General features: G+C 39.8%; 1 protein-coding gene across 4 annotated transcripts in view; it reads left to right on the top strand.

Annotated features, from left to right (window-relative positions):
* The window catches only part of mcu (mitochondrial calcium uniporter), a 64,375-nt gene that overhangs the window by 1,789 nt on the left and 38,164 nt on the right, over positions 1–24,422 (top strand). The gene's annotated exons all lie outside the window — the stretch shown is intronic.

Raw genomic sequence — 24,422 nt, 5'->3', positions numbered from 1 at the left:
CTATATTCTTTAATTCTAATATACGGACTCATTGTGAACCTACAAATAATCATTTATTGTGGTAAACCATTAGCTAGATAATTTTCTATTTTCTGTATTTAAGCCCTCTGTGTTCATTAAATCTGAGCAGCGAGGGATGTGGTGGTTGGAGGGCCATCGGGTCAAGCCCCCCTTGCCTTATAATCCAATCAGCATAGGAGTAAACTCATTTATCCAAGCTGCCTTTACTGACTTAGTGCTGAAGTTATCCAGATTAGTGTGATAAGAGAGTGGCTGTCGTCTGTGAGGAGGCGATCCACTTAAGTGACTGACAAAGCTGTCTTCAGAGCTGTTTCTCCCCTATCTTGTCTTTGATGGTCAGCCTGGTGCCCGAGGTACGATTTTCTGTCTGCTAGTATTGCTGAGCAGGGATATTGGTACCTTGTTTTTTGGCAACAAAACATTTGACACATGATTTATTTTTGGGCTATGTCTAGAGTCTAAGCCGGTTCTTCTGCAGGTCTGTAAGTGTATTTACTCAAGCTTGAACAATGCTGGTGCCAGGAACTCATCCAGTGGTTTGTACAGATAAATAAACACTGTCAGGTTCTTAATAGTTTTTCAAATCAGAGTGGGGGGGGCTTGTCAGAAAATAATTGAGAAACACTGGTCTATCAATTAATTCAAACTAATGCTGTACTTAATGGCATCGCTCAGTTAAGGTCATCCAAGATGTGCAAGTTGTTACTTTTCTTAGTCTAAACACAAAGCAGTGATACAGAAATGATGCCATGTCATCATCTTTGACATATTTGGCTTACAACTTTTGGGTCATTTATAGCAGCTAAAATCATAGTTAAAGGATACCTTCCAAAGACAAAGATTGTTATGATAACCATAGAATGGGAAGTAGCGCTCGTGTAGCAAATATGTATCTTGGCTGCTCAGTACAGTATGGCTATTGTGGTCAATCGATGGATTTATATGCTGTTGATAGACACTAATGTTAATGATGTTTTGACAGTCCTTGTCTTATGATGAATTTGGTCATATTTCTGGACGTTTATTGTTTACTGATTTTTGTTCATCTCATCATTCCATCTTTTATCTTTGGAAGTGAAAGGACATTACGTGCATGAGAGAAGGTGAAACATTGATCTGTGTCTTCCTGGAGGGTTTAATACGCTCACAGTCATTGTTGGTTAGTGATATGGCTGACTGTAAACTCTACATTACTCAGTTTACCAGCCGATGGGACACTTTCCACATTGCTTACGTCACCTGCTGTTGCCAACTGTTGTATTGACGAAATTGACATGACTGAAAGATGAAGGACAAAAAAATTGCCATTATGTTGATAGCGATCCAAGGCAGTGTGTGTCGACTGTATGTGTTATGTCATAAATGTCACTTTGTAGATACCATATGACATCAGTCAGCTGACATTAAGCTCTTCACCTAATTAGCTGATGTTGCTCCAAGTCATCCGTTCACTTGTAGAATTTGTTTGATGGCACTGATCTGCGTCTTGAACTGCACTATAGAAACATGTGTTTTCTACACTTTTGTTTGTGAAAGTAATATTTTATTATTACTTGGAAAATGTGCCCATTCCTGCAATCTTTTTAATATGTTGCCTTGACTTCAGCTGGATTGTCTTTTGCAAAATCATTCGTTTGATAGCAAATGCTAACATGAACTATGAATTGTGTATAACTATCTTTATTGCCATATTGAATTTAATTTATTGAATTATATCAACTATTACCTGAAAACTTTGAAACTGTGAATGTGAAATACTCATCATTAGCAATTTGAAGGGGTGTCACAAGATCAAGATTCAAATTTAAGATTTCTCCTTCAGAATACAATACAAGTCTTGTCAGCACTATCTCTGGGTTGATGATAAATTAATTAATCTCACAATAAATGAAAATGAACTTGACAATTTTTGCGAGACTTAAAGGGGACCTTTATCTGGAATCTGTACCTATTCCAGCTGTATTTCCTTTGATTTGTGCTTCCTGCCAAAACGTCCTGTTTTAATTTATTGATTGGGCACATGCCCAGAGTGCGTTCTACTACGAACCATATAAGGAAGTCCGCCCTCTGTGACATCATAAAAAGGGGCAGTTTTACCATGACTTTTGAAACTGACTGTTTTGAGCCATCCCAAACGTCTTTCAGGGCTCACTTACAATTGCGCAAATCTCATTGGTATGATTTAACACGAGAATACAACATTCTAACTACATTTACGGGTCAGAAAAGTGGAAAAAGCATAATTAATTTATTGCCATGTGCATGTGTGTCTGTTTTGCTGGTCTCCTTGGAAGGCAGGAAGAGGGCTCACTCTCATACTGTGCATTGGGTTCAGCACCTTGGAGTGTTTGTTCCATAGAACAATGGCATAAACAGCGTGAGCCCTTTTTCGTTCTTTGTTCTGTGCGTGGAGGCGGGGCCACTAGCATACACACAGATTACAGAAGAGTATTGTACTTGTTGTTATGTGTTGTAATGTTAAAATATTGTCTCGCGATAACCCTAGTATTTTTATACGTAGTAATTTCAAAGTGGACCGGTTACATTTTCATAGTAAGAGAAAAATCATTTTGACTTGCAACCTGTATTGAAATACACATATATTTTATACGTGACTTATGTTTTGACTAAATAAGAATAAATGTTTCTCATGGAAGTCCATAGACAGGCTATTTTAATACCTACTTTTTCAGGTTTTCAATGACGTTTTCAGAGTAGGCTGCTGAGCCATGAACAGGGAGTAAAGGGGAAACAGCTGTTGTACAGTATCTCAAGCAAGCCATGTCCGTTCGCTCTGGATCCCTTAGCCTTGTTTGGTAGCGCAAACGCATTTCATTTTAATTGACAGATTTCTTATAGAGGATACTGTAGTTCAATAAATTGCAATGTTTGACAAGCGCAATGACTCCGTAGTGTTTGTATGGTTTGTCATAGCAGCAGCCTTCCATAAAAAGCAGACCTTGCTACTGCAGTTTTATTTCCTTTTGTTTTGCTATAGCACATATCCCATTTAATGCTGATGTTTACTCTTATATGTATGTGTGGGAGATGAGAATGAAGGGTGGGACCTTTGCTATACACACACCGCAATTATTCATTTGATAATTGCACAAACAACTGGTGTAAGTTATTAGCAGAGCAGGACACGGAATAATAATTCCACAGCCATGCAGAATCTGAATGTTTATTAAAAACGCCTAGCGACTGGATATCTTATGCAGGGAAATATGCCAGAGGTGACAGACTATTGCGCAAAATTGTACTTGTTCAACACTGAATGCTTCGTATTCAGTATCTCACCGTTATTAATGTTCTGATTTAATTAACATGTTGGTATGTTTCACAAGGTACCCATCATTGATTCGTCGTATTTACCAAGCTTAGTCTCTTAACCTCACAAGTATGAACTTGATTGTGAGAGCTCGGTGACACAGTAGAGCGACTCGGGGGTTCACTCATACTTAATTCTGCAAGTGCCTTGCTGTGCGTCACATTATTAGGAAAACACCCTACACACACACAAGTATTTGTTATCTTTGACCAGTGATGAAACCTTGGCTGCCTCTCCCTCTGACTGACTTCCTGTCAGCCGATGTGCAAGAAACCGACAAGCATGGTCTGCTATGATTTGTGAGGAGTGCAGTAGTACTGGCAAGCTCTCTGCTCTCCAATTAAGAGCACTCCATTGTTGAACAAACCCTACTCTTATTTCACACTATTTTTATAGGGGTTCTGTCATCCTTTTTTTATAATTAGGTAGACATCTCAGTGACTTGTTGAAGATGGAGAAAGACCTGTTAGTTCATATAGAAACATAAAATAGTAGCTGAGAACATGTTCACACAGTACATCTAATATATTGAATTGTATTTCATTATACAGTGTATCAGATTTTTTTGATAGTGTGCGATTGCATGCACTCTTTAGTTCTGTAACTGACATACTGCAGTTTGTTCTGTTCATTTGAAATCTTATATATGTATATGTATGTATGTATGTATGTATGTATGTATATATATATGTGTGTATGTATATATAACGATCTTTGTCTGCTTTCACATCACAAAGTGGAAATATCAGCTTGCATAGTAATTATACCAATTGACCTATACAATCACATATAACCAAGAAACCTGCTGTAATGCTTAATATTTGTACAAATGTGGCATTTAAGATAAGATATGCCTTTATTAGTCCCTCAGTGGGGAAATTTGCAAATCTCTCCAACGAGGATGGGATTCGAACCCACACATAGCAGTCCATCGCCTTAACGACTTGGCCACCTCGTCATAAAATTTGAGAACATTGCTGCCACGTGATCCTGGAGTGTGCCAACAGTGCACCGCTACATTTTCGTTTGTGAAAGTATTAGACGGGATGTTAATTACGAGCAGGTGATAATTTGAGAAAGGCTGTTGAAAACTTATTAAAAATGTATTTGTTTTTTAACTTCAATGTTTTGGAATGCATGAGAAAGTGGTAAACATAGCTCACTTTGATCACATGATAATTCATTAGCAGTATACATTAGCAGTAAAACACATCAGCAACAGAACCAATGTTGTAATTAGATATGCTACAGATTGGCTTTTTACTGATATAACCAATATCATCTGATCCCAATATAGGCAGCAGTTCTTCTTCCTCAAATTAATGCCATCTCATTCGCTTCTTCGACTGTGATGGCAAATGCTGCTATAAATTTTAGGGGGAAAAAAAGAGGTAGAACTTAATTTTTACAACATTTTTCTCAACAAAGTAGTCATGATCTTGATTAAAAGTCAACTAAAATGACATGTTCTACTAAATTCACAAGAATCCAATTAAATAATGCTGGTAACGATACAATTTGGAAAGCTGCATAATTTTGATGTGGCACAAACATCCATATAAGGACAAGGTCAAGTGTGAAGTTGAAACAATCTGATTAAGGAATGAAAACACATTCAGCTTCAACACATAAAACCTTATCAGCCACCAGAAATGGCACCATTGTGACGATGCCTGGGGGCCAGGGCTTGTTCTTATCGCTGCGCAGTTTGCCAGAGACGACCTTAGGGCTAAAGTGATCTGGGACTTGGATGGATGACCAGCCAGTACTAACGTTGACGATATTTAGCTTTTGTCAGCTAGTAAACCTTTTTGAGCCACGGTTTGTATTTCTGAGCCGCCGCTATTTTTTAATGTTTTGTTAAGAGTATGGATGTCAGGATATTTGTTTGGTATCAGTATCTTGAGAAGCACAAAGTTGGTATTGGTATCAGTATTGGCTTGAAAAAAAAGTCCCCAGTTGTAAACAAAAGCTATAGGGACAGATTGTCAAATCGGCACATGGGGTATGGAACTGCACTGTATGTCTCCAGTCATGTCATGACCTATTTTCTCTTTACATTAAGTTCACAAAGCCTTGTCGTCCATTGTGTTCCATCCATCCTTTAATGTTGCATGTACCGTTTCTCACGCACACCAGCTGTTTTCCTGGAGGTTGAAAGACCTGGACGACGAATGGTTTCTCTCTCTGACTGCTGCCTTATTGGTATGCACTGTGCAGTGTTATTTGTTCTCCAACTCCTTGTCAGAAGGAGACTGCTCAGACGACATGTCCTCCTGCCACTGGAATCTACTGCTCATCTTGCAGAGGCTGGAGCAGTAATGGATGGGACTATTGTGATGGACCAGGTCGGCATTAGCGTGCTGGAAGGGATTACAACCTTGATGTGGTAAATGACTGGTGAACCTCAGCTGTTGGCATGGACTAATTAGCTGCTAGCCATGTTTCTGTGTGGCCCAGCGTGTTTCCAGTCAAGTCCGCAAAGGACATTAAACTAGGCCAATGGGTGCAATATGGTGATGGATGGCAGCACCGCTCGGTAAACCTGCATCTTGAGGACAGCAAGCAGGTGGCCTGTCCTCTGCCAGGAGGACAGGTGAGGCCTGGAAATGAAGGTCATTAGCTTCACGTCCTTTGCTGTAATTGGAGATGGAGCTCATTACTGTGACATACACAAATCCAGAATGAGGTGTGCTGTCATTTTGTATTTTATATTGTGTTCCTATATTGTTGAGAAAGTGGTGTAGGAAGAATCACGGCGATGTGCTTTTAAACCTTTGCTCTGCTCATTTCTCTTCAAGGTGCTTCTGTCTCACAGTAAGTGCAAAGGCAACAGGCACACATTAAATGTTATTTGTGCTAAATTGTGGATGCTCAAGCAAAGAGGTTGTGCTTTCTTATCTGCAAATGCATCCACCTTGTTGGCTTTCCTCAAGGGTCAAATTGATGGAGCTCTGATCTCCAAAAACATGAAGACTTTTTTTTAATTAATGCAGCTAATTACAGAGAGACAGAGGGAGGGGGCGACCTGTCCTTCACCAAGTATTGATTGTTTGTGTCCTTTATTTATGCAAGTTCACCACCACAAATGAATATAGGCGGCAGAGTAGAATTGATGCTGCATGGAGCAACAGCACTGGGACTTGGGAGTACCTGTGGGGTTGATATGAATCCTACTTGGTCTTGTGTGCAAATAATAGGTATGGGCCTAATAATTGATTCATTGTTAGTAGGGATGTGCAATGTTTCTTTTGTCAATCTGATGCTGATAACAGCCTGCTTTTCAAGACTGATACTGATAACCGATAACTTTTAATATCTATGTTTGTTGTCGATGAAGGCCCTTTCATCGTTCACTTTAGCCCTGGGCTCACACTTTTTAAACACCACAGTTATAGGCACAAGCCCTGGGCGTGATTAGGGGAAGTTACGACCGGATTTTAACTTCACAGACAAAAAGGAGCGCTTGATTTTCTCACCAGCACTGTATGGGTAATTTCACCTCACTACAGCATTTTATTAAATTATCGATGATCTGAACTATTGCACCCCTAAATCGTTAGCTAATAGTTTTGTGATGCAACTGTATTACTCTCTTGAACGGATATTGATTTGAAAAGCAAAACGGTTTACTTAAGTGACCCCATCAACCAGCCGGAACTACTTTTGTTAAATACCAAAAACTGAAAGAACATATCTCAGGGGATGAAGTGAGGGAAAAGTCATCGTTTATGCATTACACAATGTTTGCTGGTGGTTGGAGAGGCCGTAGGCGCAAATTTGCACCCACGTTTCCGTCAGGCTATTGGGGTTGCATGAAAGGAAAAAAAATGGGATCTTGATTGACTAATTACAGGTCGGCATCTGCAATGTCCGATAGATTATAGAAAGCGGCCAAGAGAATAGCATTACCATTTGCAACTCATGCACAAACCAGAAGTGAAAGTGACACTTTGGACGTAAAAGGTTGTGTCCAAGTGACAACATACTGTAAACATGCCTAGACATGGAGAATTCTTCATAGGTATGCAGCCACATTAACTTCAGTTTGCATGGGCATTGTAGTCTAATGAAAGGAACAAAACATTTCTCCGATTTTTATGCATTAAGTGTCTTTCATAACATTTTCGTAATTGAGATATATTCTCTGATCCTATTCCGTGAACCTCTTCTGTCCAGATTTCCAGTGCTCTACTTTGTTGAACTGGAAAACCTACTGGATTGAAAATGTCAGATGCATAATTACAACCGCGCCTAAAAAGAGACAATGATATCAGTGCACAGCAGACAGAGAAGACGCATCAATGATTGGCAGCAACAGAGGAAGCCCATCTTGGCAATAGTGAGGCGTTTCTTAATTGGTTGCTATTATGTCTGAAACAGGCCTGTTAATAATAGCAGAGGATTCCCTCGCCCTGATGCTTCCCTCTTTCACCCAGGCCACAAGCACTATGGTAACGTGAACGTATGACAGACCAGTTAAGTTAACATAACATTTATGCCACATTATTCATAAGCTAATTTAATGTTGAATTTTACGCATTTGGGCACTTGCAATTGGATAAAAATCATGAACATTCATCAAGTAGCTAATCAGCAACGCTACTATTTTAAGATTCTGATTGACTGGTACAGCTTATCATAAAAGTGTCATAAAAGTCCCATAGAAATGTAAGGAGTAATGGTCCATTGTCGCAGTTAAAAGAAAAAGAAAACTCACAGCAGACCAACAATGTCATGTTTTTTTGTTCTCTGTAAATAGGGACTTTAATGCTACTTTTCCCACTGTGCAGCACTCTTCTCAATTGCGCATTGAATGCATCAGTCAAAATGAAACACACTTACTAATAACAACGAAGGAAAACGAGGATCTCCTGTATATACTAGCGGTGTCAGGAGACAATACACAAGATTGGGTTTACGAGAACGAGAATAAGCAGGACTTTAACATGACTTAGTAAGAAAAGTTCAATGAAAAAATACAAAAATTATATGAAAATATATTTCAGTCTCTTAATATACTTTCTACTGCGCTACACTGTCCTGCACTCTGTGTGTATGCTAGCGGCACCGCAAAGCGACTATATGACTGACACAAGTGCTCACTCCGTTCATGGATGGAACGATGGAAGAAATGCACCAAGGTGCTGAAAACAATGCACTGACTGAACCTTGAAACTGAAATGTAAAATTTATAAGTTCATTTTCATTTATTGTGTGATTAATTAGTTAATTAATTATTGCCCCAGGCCTAGTATAAGATATTTTTTATGAACAGGTTTTAATCCCTCAAGAGATTGATACCCCTAGTATTTACTTCTCTGCGTGTGGATGCTTGGTCACTACGGGGAGATATTTTACTCAAGAGGAGGAGCAAGGAAACGGACGATACTTATAGGTTATGTGATGATGTGATGATCTTATTATCACATACTATTTAATCATGAGCTTATTGTCACGTACTATTTAATCAAAAGACCATTTTGTTTCCAGAAAATGTTCAGTTTATTACATGTATTATATCTAAACAGTGTAAACACAACAATTGCAAAAATATTTCAACAATAACATTTTATCAACAGTCTTATCTTATCAATGTCTGACAATTAAAGTTCCATTAATCAAGTTTGGGTTTTTTTTGTGACTGGAGAAGCACTAGGCACTAAGCATTCGTGTGCTGTTCTCTGATTGGTTGTTTCACGGGCACGATACCAGAGCAGCGCGCTCTGAGTGGACAGCTACGGGGGCTGATACTGGACATGGTTAAACTCTATATTTTATCAGTATCACTGCCCTGGGCTTTGACACAGTATCATTTGGGCCTTTTCCCGTATCATTCATGGGCGGTTTCTAGGGTACAGGGCCAATTAATACTGTAGTATGTGATAATATGGTATATACTACTATTAGTAGTACTAGATTTTGGCAATGGAAAAGCATCAGTTGCGGGGAGTGTGGTGTGGACCAAAGTAGTTATCAATCAGTGTTAAAGTGCTATAGTGTCTTGTCTTTTTTTTTTATTTCAAATACACTCCACTATTTTTATTGTATTTATTTCTACAGGGCAGTATCACTGGTATCCACAAGCAAAGATCAGGCTTTTGTGTTGGTAACAAATCTGCATGCAGACTTTTCCCTGCTGGGTGAAACATAGTGGTGTAGTGTTACCAAGGCAATGAGGGCTTAGCCGGTCACAGTTAAACAAGATATATGTGACGTGATTTTTGTGTTCAGGGCATGGTGGCTAATAGGAGTGCAAGTTTGTTTCCACTTGAGAAGGATTCTCCCTCTTCGGTGGCTTAGAAATGTGTGTTGCCAAGCAGACGGCTGTTTTTTTTCCCTTTTTGTCTGGTCCCCATTCACTCCCCAGTATTTGGCACATGTTAGTTGTAGCCGTCACTTAGGCGTTTTATTGCTACTCTACATTTAAAGCCCGGTGCGATTAAATGAGCGTAAAGATTTGACACGTCTCTTTAAATGGAACTTAAGAGGAATTCATTTGCCATCAAACTCTGATTAATGCAAATTAGAAGTTCCTAGAAAACTGAATATGGCTAAAACAGAGAGATTAGTGTAAGAGTGTATTATACTTTTTGTTTCTAATGTCCATCCATACAAAAAGAAGTGTCAACAAGTGGTACTATGTTCACAACTGTTTTGCCCTTTGTCCCTTTTCCAACACTGCTCTGAAATTATCCTCATGCATTTTTCTTGTGATGCAGCTGGCGACCTCATTAGAGAAGCAGAAGTCAAGTACTGAGTCTTAACTGAGACGGATCTGTCTCTGAGCACATTCAGGGATTCGATGAGGCCCAGGGAGCTAGACATGCATCGCTTGTCTTGTTTACACTTTAATTACACATGTTGGAGTATTGCCATGGAAGACACACACAGGAGATTCCCAATGTATGGGGAAAATAAAGATGCTTCCCTCTTTCCAACAAGCCTCCCACAACGTGAACCTAAAAGCATTTAAGTTGCATTCAGGCTGACCCAGGTGGTAATTGCTCAGTCTCCTGACTACCTAACTGCTGGTTTTAAATGAATTTACTGATTAAGCTCACTTTTAATTAACTCTTATATCAGCAAGTGGATCAATGGCCAGGGGAACATAGAATTAACATGCCTGTCTCAGAGAGCAGAGCTGGCTGGCAAGAAGAGGCAGAAGTGGTAATGTTGGGGCAGTTCTTTTTTTTTTTTTTTGCTTCTTCTGCACTTTCAAGCCTAATTCAGATCAATCAAGCAATTAATGGTGTGCTGTATGTCTTTGTGGCATAGAGGTTTTAACCATATAATCCTCTTTGAAGGATATTTCGGAACATGATACTGCATTTAATGATATTCTCCATAGCAACGCATGTTGACTGTTGTGTATATTGGGTTTAGCGTTCTAATTCTGAATTTGACCGGATCTCATTTTCACCGTAAATAGCACTACATTAGAGTTTTGGGTAATTTCTACATCCACTTATGTAATTTGATTAGTGTGCATCCAGAACTGTAGGGATGACATCTTCAATCACAAGTCAGTACTGCACTGTGACGTGGCAAAGATAATGTAACGTAATTTAAATCTTCCTGCTGCCATACTATACATACCAATACTTCTTATATTGCTTTCTTTTCAATGAGCATATGCAACAAGTTGAAATCTGTCATGTTTTTTAAGCAGACTGAGCTGCAGCATATTGAGATGCTACTAGTGTTGGGAGTAATAAAATCTACAGGAGACCATATGTGATGTATGTGGCAGCCTCTTGCAATAAGGCTAATAGGCAAGACACAGCAAGGTTGCATCATCAACATGCATTATCACGATAGAGTGAAATTTATATTATTCCTATTGTATGTTGCTTATATCGGCCATTCCTAGATACTACTAAGTTGTACTTCTCTAGTGTTTTTGTGTGTATGTGCGCAAAAAGTGTTTTTTAAATTACTGGAGGCTCCTTAATGGCTTTTTCCATTGGTTTCTGTATGGAGTTCCACTGGGGAGAGGTTTCTCCTTTAGAAAGAAAGCAGCAGATAATCGCCATTATAGCAAATACCCATTCAGAAAGCTGTGCGATTGTAAGAACAAAATGTTGATATGAGATGCAAAATACATGTAATAAACTATATTTTTTATCGCAACTGAAAAAGCAGAAGCAAAAATAATGTGACACATACATACATAACGACATAGAATACTTTATGGCAGCATATTTCTCTGCAGATTTGTGCAAATGTCTTTTTCATGCTTTCAGCAAAGCCCAACAAGAAGCAGCCTATCATACACTATTTTGCACAATATCAAGCAACATATCATGCATTATCTTTACTATTATCCACATCTCAGGCAGACTACGTGAGCTAAAACCCAACCCATGGGACTCCATCTGGGTATGAAGTGTCATACTCCCTCCTTGGACTAGAGTGTTCTCTCTTGTGTCATATGAAAGTCAGGTGGGTCTAACAGGATGATGTGATGGTTACAATCCTTTCTCTTGTCAAAGGCACCTCCACAAGGCTGGCCAGTAACAAGATTGCTTATGTGACTTTAATCTATTGTTGATGAGGTGTCTTGACAGATGCTACATACAGATTTGGAAATTATTTTGCCTTTCCTTGATTTGGAGCCCACCATCAGCCATCTCTGTGTGGAGTTTGCATGTTCTCCCCGTGCGTGCGTGGGTTTTTTCCGAGTACTCCGGTTTCCTGCCGCATTCCAAAAACATGTTAGGTTAATTGGCGACTCCAAATTGTCCGTAGGTATGAATGTGAGTGTGAACGGTTGTCTATATGTGCCCTGTGATTGGCTGGCCACCAGTCCAGGGTGTACCCCGCCTCTTGCCCAAAGACAGCTGGGATAGGCTCCAGCACCCCCGTGACCCTCGTGAGGATAAGGGGTAGAAAATGAATGAATAAATGATTTGGAGCCACTGCCAACTCCCTGCATGACTAGTGATCGTTATTTGGAGTGTTTATGTTCAAACGACACATAGTACATAGCGCTTGTGCAAATGAACATTGTGTAACTTCCCTCTATATTGCTTGTACACAGGCCGTCACAATGCATTACAGACATACTTCTTTTTGTTCAAAATGGAATGTTACAGCAACAGCCGTCAGGCATGAGAAGGCTGTAATTGTTAATCATAATTGACTTGGCATCATGCTGTTAACTTCACCTTTATGGTCCATACCATTTTAATTATTTTTTTTAGGTCTGTTTAATACTGAAATGTATGTTTCCTGTCAGTGCTCTGCTGGGTCTCTTAACCAAGCTTCAACTTTGCTGATGGACAATGAGGAAGAAGTGGTTGGCCCACAACACAACAGTGGTTACCCCAGCCTCAGCATAGACTAGACAGCATAGACTTGTGAAAACAATTCACAAATATGCTGAATCTTTCTATCTCTTGCTACAGGTACTGTGGAACTTCTAAAGCCTAGGTCACTGCAGGTCACTTTGTATATCTTTGTCTGTCGTTCATACGTTTTACTGATCTCAGGTTTCGGCAAAATGTCAATGTCTCCGTACATCGCGCTTGCAGACTATATATATATATATATATATATATATATATATATATATATATATATATATATATATATGTATATATATGTGTGTGTGTATATATATGTGTGTGTGTGTATATGTATGACGTGATGTGCAGAACCATCATGCCATCATCATGTTTCCAGTATGGATCTTATGTCATTGGTACGCATGACGTACAGCTTTTGCATAGTTCTTGTACCCATCATATGAAGCCCGCACAGAACGCACAGCCAGTACTATAATTGCAAGTTTTGCCGTTGGTCGTACAACTTACAACCAGACGTCCAAGCAGCCTTGATTTTGTACGCGGTATGCACATTTGACTTACAAGTTGTATGTTGGGTGCGCAGCCAAAGAAAAAGCAAAACTCTCCTTTTTGTGCCTGGTCTCTTGAGATATGCTGAAGTCCTGCTTTGGACGTGTATTTTTCTTGGAATTTTTAGTCTATTTACAAATTGGATGAACTCTGCGGCATTGATATCCTGCAGATCTCCATCAGCTCCAAGCACGCAGCCTCCCATGTTTCATACACGTCAACCTGCTCTTTGTTATAACACTAAGGATTGTTCTGCTTGTTCAAAGCCTTTTGTTTGATATGAACCCAGGGGAATAAATCCAAGCAGCATGCAGGGTTGCAGACAGTGTTTTCAGTTTCACTACAGTCTTACTCATCCTTGGCCATCCAGCCAGTCATCCACTAGTCTATAAATAGGATGGAGGAAATGTTGGAGAGGACACTTTTGCTGGAGAATGTACAGTATTACCATGGAAACTGTGTACATTGGTGTTGCTTTTATGATTATAAAGGATTTAGGGCAGCCTTCAGGGTTAGTTTTGGCAAAAAGAAGTTCTGAAATGTCTTGTTGTTGAGTCAGGACCGGGTTGCCATAGCAGAGGGCCAATTTGAAAGCTTGTCTTCGTTTGGTGGTTGCCGAGGTCTGAGTCACCCCGGTCCTTAGAGACTAGAATAAAGACTGTTGTGAATTTGGGAAATAGACCAAAACCTGAAGGTCATCAGTTTCAAGGAACACAAGCAGTAAAATACATTTTGGCCTGTTCCTATCTCAGTGTACTCAATTCCGTCTTCGATCCTAATGTTCTAAAATATCACTGTTTTTTTTCCTCGAGCAGACAAAAGTGTTGACAGAATTGACAGGCTTGTCTAAATTCAAAAGCAACATGTGACAGGTTGATTTTAGGCCACATGCCATACCATTTTAAAATAGCATTGTGTTCCATTGGTACAGTGGGGCCTCTATTTATGGATATGAGACAAAGTCAGCTGATGTTATTTATGGATTACATCTGTCCCTCGTTTATCGCGGTTAAGGCAATAGATTAATTTCTGTGAGGTGGGGTTCAATATTAATAAATTGAATATTTTCGTAGTTATAGCATAGAAAACCTGTTTCTGGCATTCTGAAACATTTTTTACATTGGTAGAGTCCTGTAAACATTAAATAACACCAATCTAGAGTCTTGTGACATCCATTTTATTTTTCCCAAATTCTGCTTCATTTAATTCCAAATTCATCCTCGGCCATCTCTGTGTGGAGTTTGCATGTTCTCCCCGTGCATGGTTTTCTCCGGGTACTCCGGTTTCCTCCCACATTCCAAAAACATGCTAGGTTAATTGGTGACTCCAAATTGTCCATAGGTATGAATGTGAGTGTGAATGGTTGTTTGTCTATATGTGCCCTGTGATTGGCTGGCGACCAGTCCAGGGTGTATCCCGCTTCTCGCCCGAAGACAGCTGGGATAGGCTCCAGCACCCCCGCGACCCTCGTGAGGAAAAGCGGTAGAAAATGAATGAATGAATGAATAATTCCAAATTCTGTTTTTTCTGTTCAGTTTGTATAATTCTGTCTTTGGCCTTTTACACTTTTTACCGTTTTACCCTCTGCACATTCATTCATTGATTCATTTTCTACTGCTTATCCTCACGAGGGTCACAGGCGTGCTGGAGCCTATCCCAGCTGTCTTTGGGGGAGAGGTGGGGTACACCCTGGACTGGTCGCCAGCCAATCACAGGGCACATATAGACAAACAACCATTCACACTCACATTCATACCTATGGACAATTTGGAGTCGCCAATTAACCTAGCATGTTTTTGGAATGTGGGAGGAAACCAGAGTACCCGGTAAAAACCCATGCCCATGCTTGTGATTAAGGAAGATGTAATTACTCTAATCTGATTTACTCAATTAGATAAGCTGTGGCAAACAGCGCTCTTAATTTGAAGGCCAGAAGTGTGTTTTGTTTGTGTGTTGGGAATGTCTATTGGGAATGTTTATGAGCTGGGTGCAAGAATAAACGTGTCTCTCTGCTTTTTTTAACTCCATAACCTGCACATCAGCGTGCACTGTATTATATTGAAGCGGTAACACAACACTGGGTCAACACTCATGCAGCCCAAGTCGCACACACATAGTCGCACTAGCATTCCCTGCTAAAATAAGCTAACCCAGCTAGCAATTCATGCTCCATAAAAGGGCCTATTATGCAAATATTTCCCTTCGTATTGAGTTGTGGTCTCCTATAGAGCAGCTACACACAATAACCAGCACAGAAAACTTTTTAGATTTTGCAGAATCTGCACCTATTCCAGCTGTATTTCCTTTGATTTGTGCTTCCTACCAAAACGGTCTGTTGTAATTTAGTCCACCCACGGCCCGCCTCCTGGCATGCCAACTGAACTGTGATTAGTCACACGCCCAAAGTGCCTCCTAAGTATGAACCATATAAGGAAGTCCACCCTTCTGTGGCATCACAAAGGCACAGTTTTGCCACGCCTTTTGAAACCGAGTGTTTTAAGCCATCCCAAACTTCTTTCAGGGCTCACTTTCAAATGCACAAGTTATTTATTTTGTTGTTTTAGGCCGTTGTTTTGACATGTTTGGTTCGGAAGTAGTGGGTTAGTGTTCGCTGGGGAAATACTTCCCCAAATGAATGTTCGTTCTAGCCACAATTACATAATTTCTTTCACACTATGACACCTTCCGCAAGAGTCCGCGTTTCTGTTTGTATTAGCCAATTTGGCAGTTATCATTGATATCATAGATATCAGAGATATCATACGGCCCTACTGTAGTCACCATTTATACTTGGATTACCTAATATAGTACACAAAGTTCCTTGTACTAATGTGGGTCAATCACGTTGCATAAAAAAAAGAATAGCATGAGCCTATTATCCATCCCCACTATGATGTTTGAGCATGAACTGATGAAGCCTGCATGGGGAGTACATAAACTCCACAAAGAGAGGTCCAAGTCAAGGTTCAAACCCAGAACCCCACCTGGCTGTAAGATAGATGTCGTCCCGCAGGCTTCACCACAATGCCTTAGCATTAGAATAAACAATGTGTTTTCAATTTGCACTGCTGATGCTGTTACCACTTAAGTCTTAAAGCGCATACCTGGTTATGAACTTAAACATGGATAAAGCACATGAATGGAAGGGAATAGAATTGTGACGGGAGATGATTTTACTGCTTTTGATGTCAGCCTGGGGCAACATTTGTAATCTAATGTTCTCGAGATTTATGTGAGTATTGCCCAGGCGTTAGCTTTTCTGCTTTCTGGTTAGCAACAATAAAGATGGAAGAGTGTCTGACAGATTTTTAGATAAAATGTCATAATGTTTTGCTTTTCAAAAGTCTTGGTGCTGCTGTTGCCAGGGTAACTGGTTGAATGCTGAAAATGTCCTTTTCTGCACAGACTGTGTGAATGTTATCCAGTATTGTTTCCTATCTCAACATGTTCTTCACATATCATTCATTAGTTTCAATAGACACATTTTCTACACAATAGGTGACATGCCTCCCATTTGTCTATTAGCTTCCTCCACTTAGATGCAGTCCTACCAATTGTCCAATGTATATTATTTAAATTAATAAAATGTGTAATGCAAGGTGGGTGATGGGGTGTTTCCTATCATATCATAGCAATAATGTAGTGCCATTTTTTCTTAAGTGAAGGTTTTCCTGAGGGAAGCCATTCAGCATAGTATGTCAGCCAAGCAGAGCCATAAAAATGACACTGATGTGGCAAACTAGTTACGGTCCAGACTCATCGTGTCAAACTGATTGACCAGTTTGTCATCTTGTGGATCTGATTGCTCACAAAAAACTATTTCAGTTCTTAGTAAGGATGGGAATTTGATCAAATTTTATGGAAGGACTGTGGAAACACTCAATCAACATTACAGTCAAATCAATATTATTGGATTTTAATGAGAGAGAGTAATCTAGATTTGATGCCAGAGTTGCATTGATCAGAATAATTCACCAAAACCACAGAAACAAATCAGTGAATCAACTGCAGTTATTAAGGAAGACCTTTGATTTCTGTTCTCATATCGTAATTATAGTCGAGCAGTTTATTTCCCCAGTTTATTTTACATTGGATGGGATGCATGCCTAAACTTATTTTTTATTAAACCCTATAATGTATGTAATCACTGTGGGATACCTACCAATATATATGACAGTATCACCGAAATATCATTAAAAAACATTTTGTTACAAAACCGGAGCTGTGCAGTTATGCTTAAATAAATAAATATAAAAACAACTTAGTGAGCTGGTTGGGGCAGAAATAGACCTACTTTACCTGTTTGCTTTTAGTTCTATAATTGACCTTGGTGACGCATATACAGCATGGTGGTAGTATGTAGTTGATGTTGAGAATGAGTGCTTTGTAAAGATAACACAGGCTCACAACAGACACCCACAACGCCAGAATTTTCTCCTTCACCGTCCTGTCCTCATCTCTCTGATGCTCATTCACTCACTTCCTCTGTCGTGTGCCTCCGCTTCACACCCACGCTTCTGCTCTCTGTACTGCTGATCTTCAGCTCCGTGCTAGTGGCCAGAGGGGTGTGTTGGTGCCTTTTTTTGTATGAAATTGAGCAAACAACACATTCCATGCAATATTTTTGGGTGTCCCCTGGGCTACTTTTAAATGTTTTCTGTCCTTCCCTTCCTCTTCATATTGAGTTGATCCTTACTTACAAGCCCCCAGGAGGGCCATTTAAAAGCAAACTGGAACAGCAAGGCCTTCCAAAGTGTATTAAACCTACAGGATGTTCCTCTGACGTTTATGGGAAAATTGATCTTTCAAACTGTATACATGATTTTGTATTTAGATGAAATATCGAGGAATAGATTAGAATTGTATCCAGTGACAACAGGAGGACTCTTTTGTCCTTTTAGTTTCTGTTGTTATGCCCCTTTTGTTCTCCAACACAGACAGTTCTCAACACACCTGGGATGAAGCCTCTTTGTTGCTGCTCTCGCTTATGAATGAAAGCGCTTTGGAGCTTCCCCATTCATCATGACTGCAACGGGTGATGCTACGCTGACAGCCTCACTCACTGCATACCCGCCTCCATAATCCCAGTTTTGGATATGCATACGCGTGAAAGTTGTGATTGTATCACACGTGCGTGGGCAAGTGTTTCCATGTTTGTTTCAGCGATAACTTCTGAAGGCAGAGAGTTGACTGTGAAGCCCTCGTCTTTTCTGGCTTGTTTGTAGATTTCTCACAGCATCATCCGACCTTCCCTTTGCCAACTTTCAATGCCCACTACTTACACATCACATTCGATATATCAATATGACAGGGATTGTTACCATATCTTGTTACCATATTTTTACCATATGTTAACACCCTGGAGGTGCAACCGGGCAGGGGGCCCTGGGAGGTGTGTGTGTGTGGGGGCGCACTATAAAACACATTATGCTCATACATGACATATACATTTGTAATGTGTGCACACATACAGACCTTAGCGCCAATAGAGTTTCAGCTAAAATGAATGGGAAGGTGAAAAAGACTGTGGTGAGACCAGCCATGTTGTTTGGCCTAGAGACAGTGCCACTGAGGAAAAGACAGGAAGCAGAAATGGAGGTAGCAGAGATGAGGATGTTGAGGTTCTCATTGGAAGTGACCAGGATGGATAAGATCAGGAACGAGTACATCAGAGGGACATTATATGTTAGAGGCCTTGGAGATAAAGTCAGAGAGACCAGTCTGAGATGGTTGGGACGTGTCCAGAGGAGAGATTGTGAATATATTGGTAGAAGGATGCTGCCACGTAGGAGGCGCAGAGGAAGACCAAAGAGGAGGTTTATGGATGTAGTGAAGGAGGACATGAGGGCAGTTGGTGTGAGAGAGACCGGGTTGGATGGAGGCGGTTGATTTGCTGCTGCGACCCCTGAAGGGAAAAGCCCAAGGAGAAAGAAGAAGAAGGGAAAATACTCTATATTGTGTTTGCTGGGAACATGTGATGTATTACATTAAGCTCAGTTGTGGAGCCAGACATTTTCATTGGGATGGCCAAGGTGAGACGATTACTCACATAGGGGTGGCAATAAGTTGATACCTGAAATGTCTAGATGGTCATGGGGTGGCCACAGAGTGACCTGTTGCTCCGCCACTGATTTAGCTGGTCACACACTTTGGAAAGTAAGCCTCTTTCAAGTGTTTTTGAGTTTTCACATCGATGATGTGACCGATTGTATGATGATCTGTTTAATTTCTGGTGTTGAAGGAGAGTCTATCACCTATCACTATACCCTTGCAAAGAGGCTGAAGGTATACAGTATAAAGTCTATTGTATATTGTATGTGTCTGTCTATTTTAGAAAAGTGATAACAGAAGCATCTTATCTTTTTAGCATTATTTTAGCATTAACATTCCATGTCCCGAGAGAGCTAAAATGTCTTCTCCTTGGTTTATTGTGACACACAGATTGAGCGTACAGTGTGAGCAGTCGCGGTTGTCCTGCAACCATGGATCCATACTCTGAATTGCAAGCTTTCTGTTACAGGTGATTTGCTGGTGATGTGTTAAACCTAAAATTCCACAGTGTATTCCCAACTTTTTACAAAGGTCTATTATGTTTCATTTGCATTGGCAGTGGCTAGCAAGGAGCAGCTGTTTGTCTTCCAAAAACGAAAGTAGCAGTTTCTGCTGTCTCATATGTGAAAACTGAAAAGCAAGTGAAATGCAGTAGAGAGCAATGCTGTGTAAGTGAGAATTTCTGCCATCTTTCTGGGAAGTGCCTCTGCAAATGCAAATTACTATATCTGCTTGCTTTTCAAAAAATTGTATTGTAGTTCATTGGGAAGGAAATCTGGATTTACGGTTCAATCTCGAACCCCTGGTTTCCCTGAGCAAGCTGTTTTATATCCTTGAGCTCCAGCTTGTCATCAGTTAAGTTTCAGGGAAGCCCCTCTGACCCGATCAATTCTCCTTTGCTCCAAAAGCCCTTTCATTGCTTGCGGTCTCAGCAGTTGACCACACTTTTTACCCTGCATGGCTAGCCACTGGTTAACTATATGTGCTTAATGTGTTGGAAATTTCATTTAATTCTCCCTTTCCTATTTCATCTTCCACTGTTCATTCATTCAGCCTGCTTCTTTCCCTGATTCTTGCCTCCCGCAATGTTTCCCCCATCTCCCTCAGGCTGACTGCCATTCTTTTACTAAGGCGGGGATGGTGAATGAGCAATGCAAGGAGAACTGAGACAAAGATAAGAAAACGAGATGATCAGATGTGAAAGCACATCACATCATTTCTTTAGTTCGTTGTCATTTGGAACTTTTACACTAAAATAAAAAAAAAATGCTATGTGGGTTCTCAATATGCCAACTATCGTTTGCTATCACAGACAATGCCGATCTTTATTGACAGCTTTTCATTGACCGGCAATTGTCCTTAAATAATATTTCTATTCATTAGTCTGAAACTAGCCCTTGGCAGCATTTACCTGCACTGGCCAGATTGGATCTGTTGGATGCCAGACTTTTATCAGATGTCTTATGGAGTCTTGAGCCATGTTTCCTACATGCTCTGTTCACTATGTTTTGGCATTGTAAACTCCCCGTCACATCATGTATTTCACTTAGTTGGTGACCATCATATTTCATGAGATTACCTGGGAATTTGAGAATATTTGAGAGATGGACAGTTTACATTACTAATGTCTACCTGTACATAGTTTTTTTTTAAAAAATACATTTAGGTCCATTTTGTGTTTAAAAAAAAAAAAAAAAAATTACAAACTAAATTATGCTTAAAGAAAATAGTCCCGTGTTGATAGATGTATTAAGAACTTTAAAATTATCCTTCAAAAGTAAGCTTGTTATATATAAAATGAATTTATCTGTGTTAACTATGGACAAAATGTGATTATTGCGATTAAATATATTAATCGATTGACGGCCCTGATTATACAAGCCCGCCGTGGTGTAGTGATTAGTGTTCTGCACTTAGGAGTGCATGTTCGAATCTCCACTGGTAAGCATCAACGGTATTCGTCAGGAAGGGCTTAAGCCAAAAATCAGTATGCTGATCTTTGATCCGCTGTGGCGACTCCGTAATCAGGAAACGCCAAAACAAACAAAGAGCCCTAATTATATAATGATTAAAAAAATAAATAAAACGTTTTCTTTCTTTGGTGATGAATTAGTTAATTGTGCATAACATGGGATTAATCATATCAGCCCTACATACAGCATCAGTACACTTATTTATGTCTCCAAAGACATACACTCAAAGGTTCAAAAGTTTGGGATCACTTGCAATTTTCTCAAAAACACATTTTCATGCATTTCACAAACATTTTTATGAATTTCACAAACAATTAAAATAAAATTTCAAAGAACATCTACATTTTTGCATAGAGGCCTACTTTCAACAACTGTCAGTCCTCTGCATCAATCTCCTGGTATGGCTGCTAATCCAAGTTAATCATTTTATAAGGCTAATAGATTATTAGAAAACCCATCTAAAAAATCTAAACTAAAACTAAAATATCTTACTTAGTCTCTTACTATTCCCTTCAGACAGCAGCACAAACTGGGTCTAACAAGGACAGAAAAAGGAGTGGGAGGCCCCGATACACAACTGTGCAAGAAGACAAATATCTGAGAGTGTGTAGTTTAGGTCGTCACCTGGCAGCTGCACTAAATAGTACCCGTCAACCACCAGTGTCAGTATCAACAGTGAAGCGGCGACTTCAGGATGCTGGACGTCACGGCAGGACTGCCAAGAAAAAACATATCTCAGACTGGCCCAAAAAATTTCCAAGTGATCCCAAACTTTTGAGCGGTAGTGTACCTGCAAGACAACCACAGGGATGAAATGATCTTTCGTTGAATTCTTGCATTCCTGTTTTTATTACTATATTTTAGATGTCCTTCATGTGTTCTGAGTACAGTGAGTGATGCAGGAGTTAATTGAGGTTTACAGTGGGTATAAGTTTCAACTTTCACTAAAATACTTGTACCGCAATCTATGAATGGAAGTCGTGCGGAACAGTGGATCTTTGCATATTCACATTCACCGTACATGACCCCACTATTGTGCCCATAACCTCCATAGTTGCGTCATTAAACCCATCTCATTTGCCCTACATTGATAAAACTTGAGTTGCATAAAAAGTAGTCAGAGGCAAACTTCAATATGCTAGAGGAGGTGTTCTTTATACGCTGTGATTTTTCCAAAGCTTGATATTTGCAGCCTTAATGACACTTTACAAACCAATAAGAGCTTATCTACCCAAATCCTACCTAATTCATAATGCCATCAAAAATAACACAACATAGACCACACAATGTAACTGAACCACACAAATTATGCACTAATTTGCATGCAAAACAATACAATTTTATTTTAAAATATTGTATATTTATTATATTATATATTTTTTATTCATTAACGTGCATTACAGGGGACAGCATTAAAGCATGCTGACAGACCCAACATGCCTTGCGTCTTCAATTAGTATAAAATGGTATTGTTGTATGGTAAATGGTAGTGGGTAAAATCCCTTCATAAAATCATTAAATACAACATAAAATCATTCAAAAACCATCACATAAAATTCAATAAATGATTCCATAAAACAAAAAAAAAAATAAAGTGTACAGTGCAGATAAAACACTTTGTTGGATGTGAACATTGCCAAAGTTGAGCATTGTCGCACATCTTCTGGTAGACTTCCAGATTTGGCAGCATAATACTGAAATGCGGTCTCATCATGTTGAGTATTAGCTCTGGGCATCTGCAGGAGACCAGTACTTGTGTTTCTTGGAGCCTGAGATTGTTGACGTGCATGTACACGAGCAGAGCTGTCTCTGAGCGACAGGAAGCCACGGCAGTTAGGAAAAAAAAGCTTCTGTTCTCTGACAGTCATCAGTGATGGGGACGGGGGGGCTCCCTTCACTGACCAACAGGCCTGATGGTGCAGATAGGCCACATTTAATACTCTGCTGCTGGTATACTATATGGTCGTATACTGCACCATTGTACTTTGCAACTTCATTGCTTGCCTTGAATCACAATGACCTGATATGATTACCTGAGGTTCATCATCTCACAGTAAAGTGTTATTAAGTTGTTAATAATACAGTACTCGGAAGCACTTTGGAGTCACTGGAGTCTTGAAGGCACACCCCTCGTATGGGTTCATGCGGTATGCCTGACTTGGAATAGATAAGGTAGACGCAATAATCCTGCAGCAACACTCGATCATAGTACCAAGGTTCACTGCTTATCTTAATGGTGAGCTTTAGTGCAGCCCTCTGTGGTACCGGGAGTGTGGTCAGGCATTGAATTAGCCTTGTCGGGGACTAACAAAGTAGCTTCAGTTTGTTTTGCAAATCCTACTACTGCTGTATATCGGTTATTAATACTGGGAAGTCTTTTTATGAACTGCCTACCTCATATTATTTCAAGGACTAACAGCCCTTATTTCCAGTTATTGGCATTTATCAATTCTCACCAGTTTTATAGCTTCCTGAACCTCTGATTGCACTTATGTTTACTTTGATGCGGGACACTGCTATAGTCTTAGTTGATGTTAAACGACACAATAGACATGTTATGACATAATCTGTGTCAGCCTCCTTTCATATGTACGCAGGGTGATTACCATTGATTCACATGAAGTCAGGTGGCTCGCTGGATCAGTGGTTTTGCTTATGTCTGAAAGGCTGTCTGTCGTGCATCGTTTTACTCCTGCAGCCCAGAGATTAGTTGGCCATGAAAACCTGTATGATGTTTTGAGATAAATTTGAAATCATTTTAATGGTACATTGACTTGTAACAAGGAGACTAACTTCCCTGTCATTGCCATGGAGAGTCCGGATCACCTACTTTAATGGTCAATAATATGTCATGTGTTATTACAAGCTATTGTTCTTCTATATTTCCTCAAATACTGGCTTCCAGTCTGATAGATTCCCTGTTTCATAGAATTGCTGGTGTGTTGGTCATTTGAAACAAATAAGTTCAAGTAACAAATAGTAGTTAAGTGCTTTTCCGGTTGCTTACAAGAACAGCGGCACCCTCCTAAGCATATCAACATCTCTAATATAAATTAGTGTCAAGCCTGTTTCTGGTGAACTTTGGCGTCCGCCAACGCTGCTCTTTTTCGCCAAGGTGGAGTAGGTCAAGTATCTCTGGGTCCTGATCAAGAGTGAGAGAAGGTTGGAATCAGGATCATCAGGATC

Source organism: Doryrhamphus excisus, chromosome 20, assembly GCF_030265055.1.
Source record: "Doryrhamphus excisus isolate RoL2022-K1 chromosome 20, RoL_Dexc_1.0, whole genome shotgun sequence".
NCBI lineage: Eukaryota > Metazoa > Chordata > Actinopteri > Syngnathiformes > Syngnathidae > Doryrhamphus > Doryrhamphus excisus.
The sequence above is the reverse complement of the archived record's forward strand: the minus strand, read 5'-3'. Positions and strand labels throughout refer to the sequence as shown.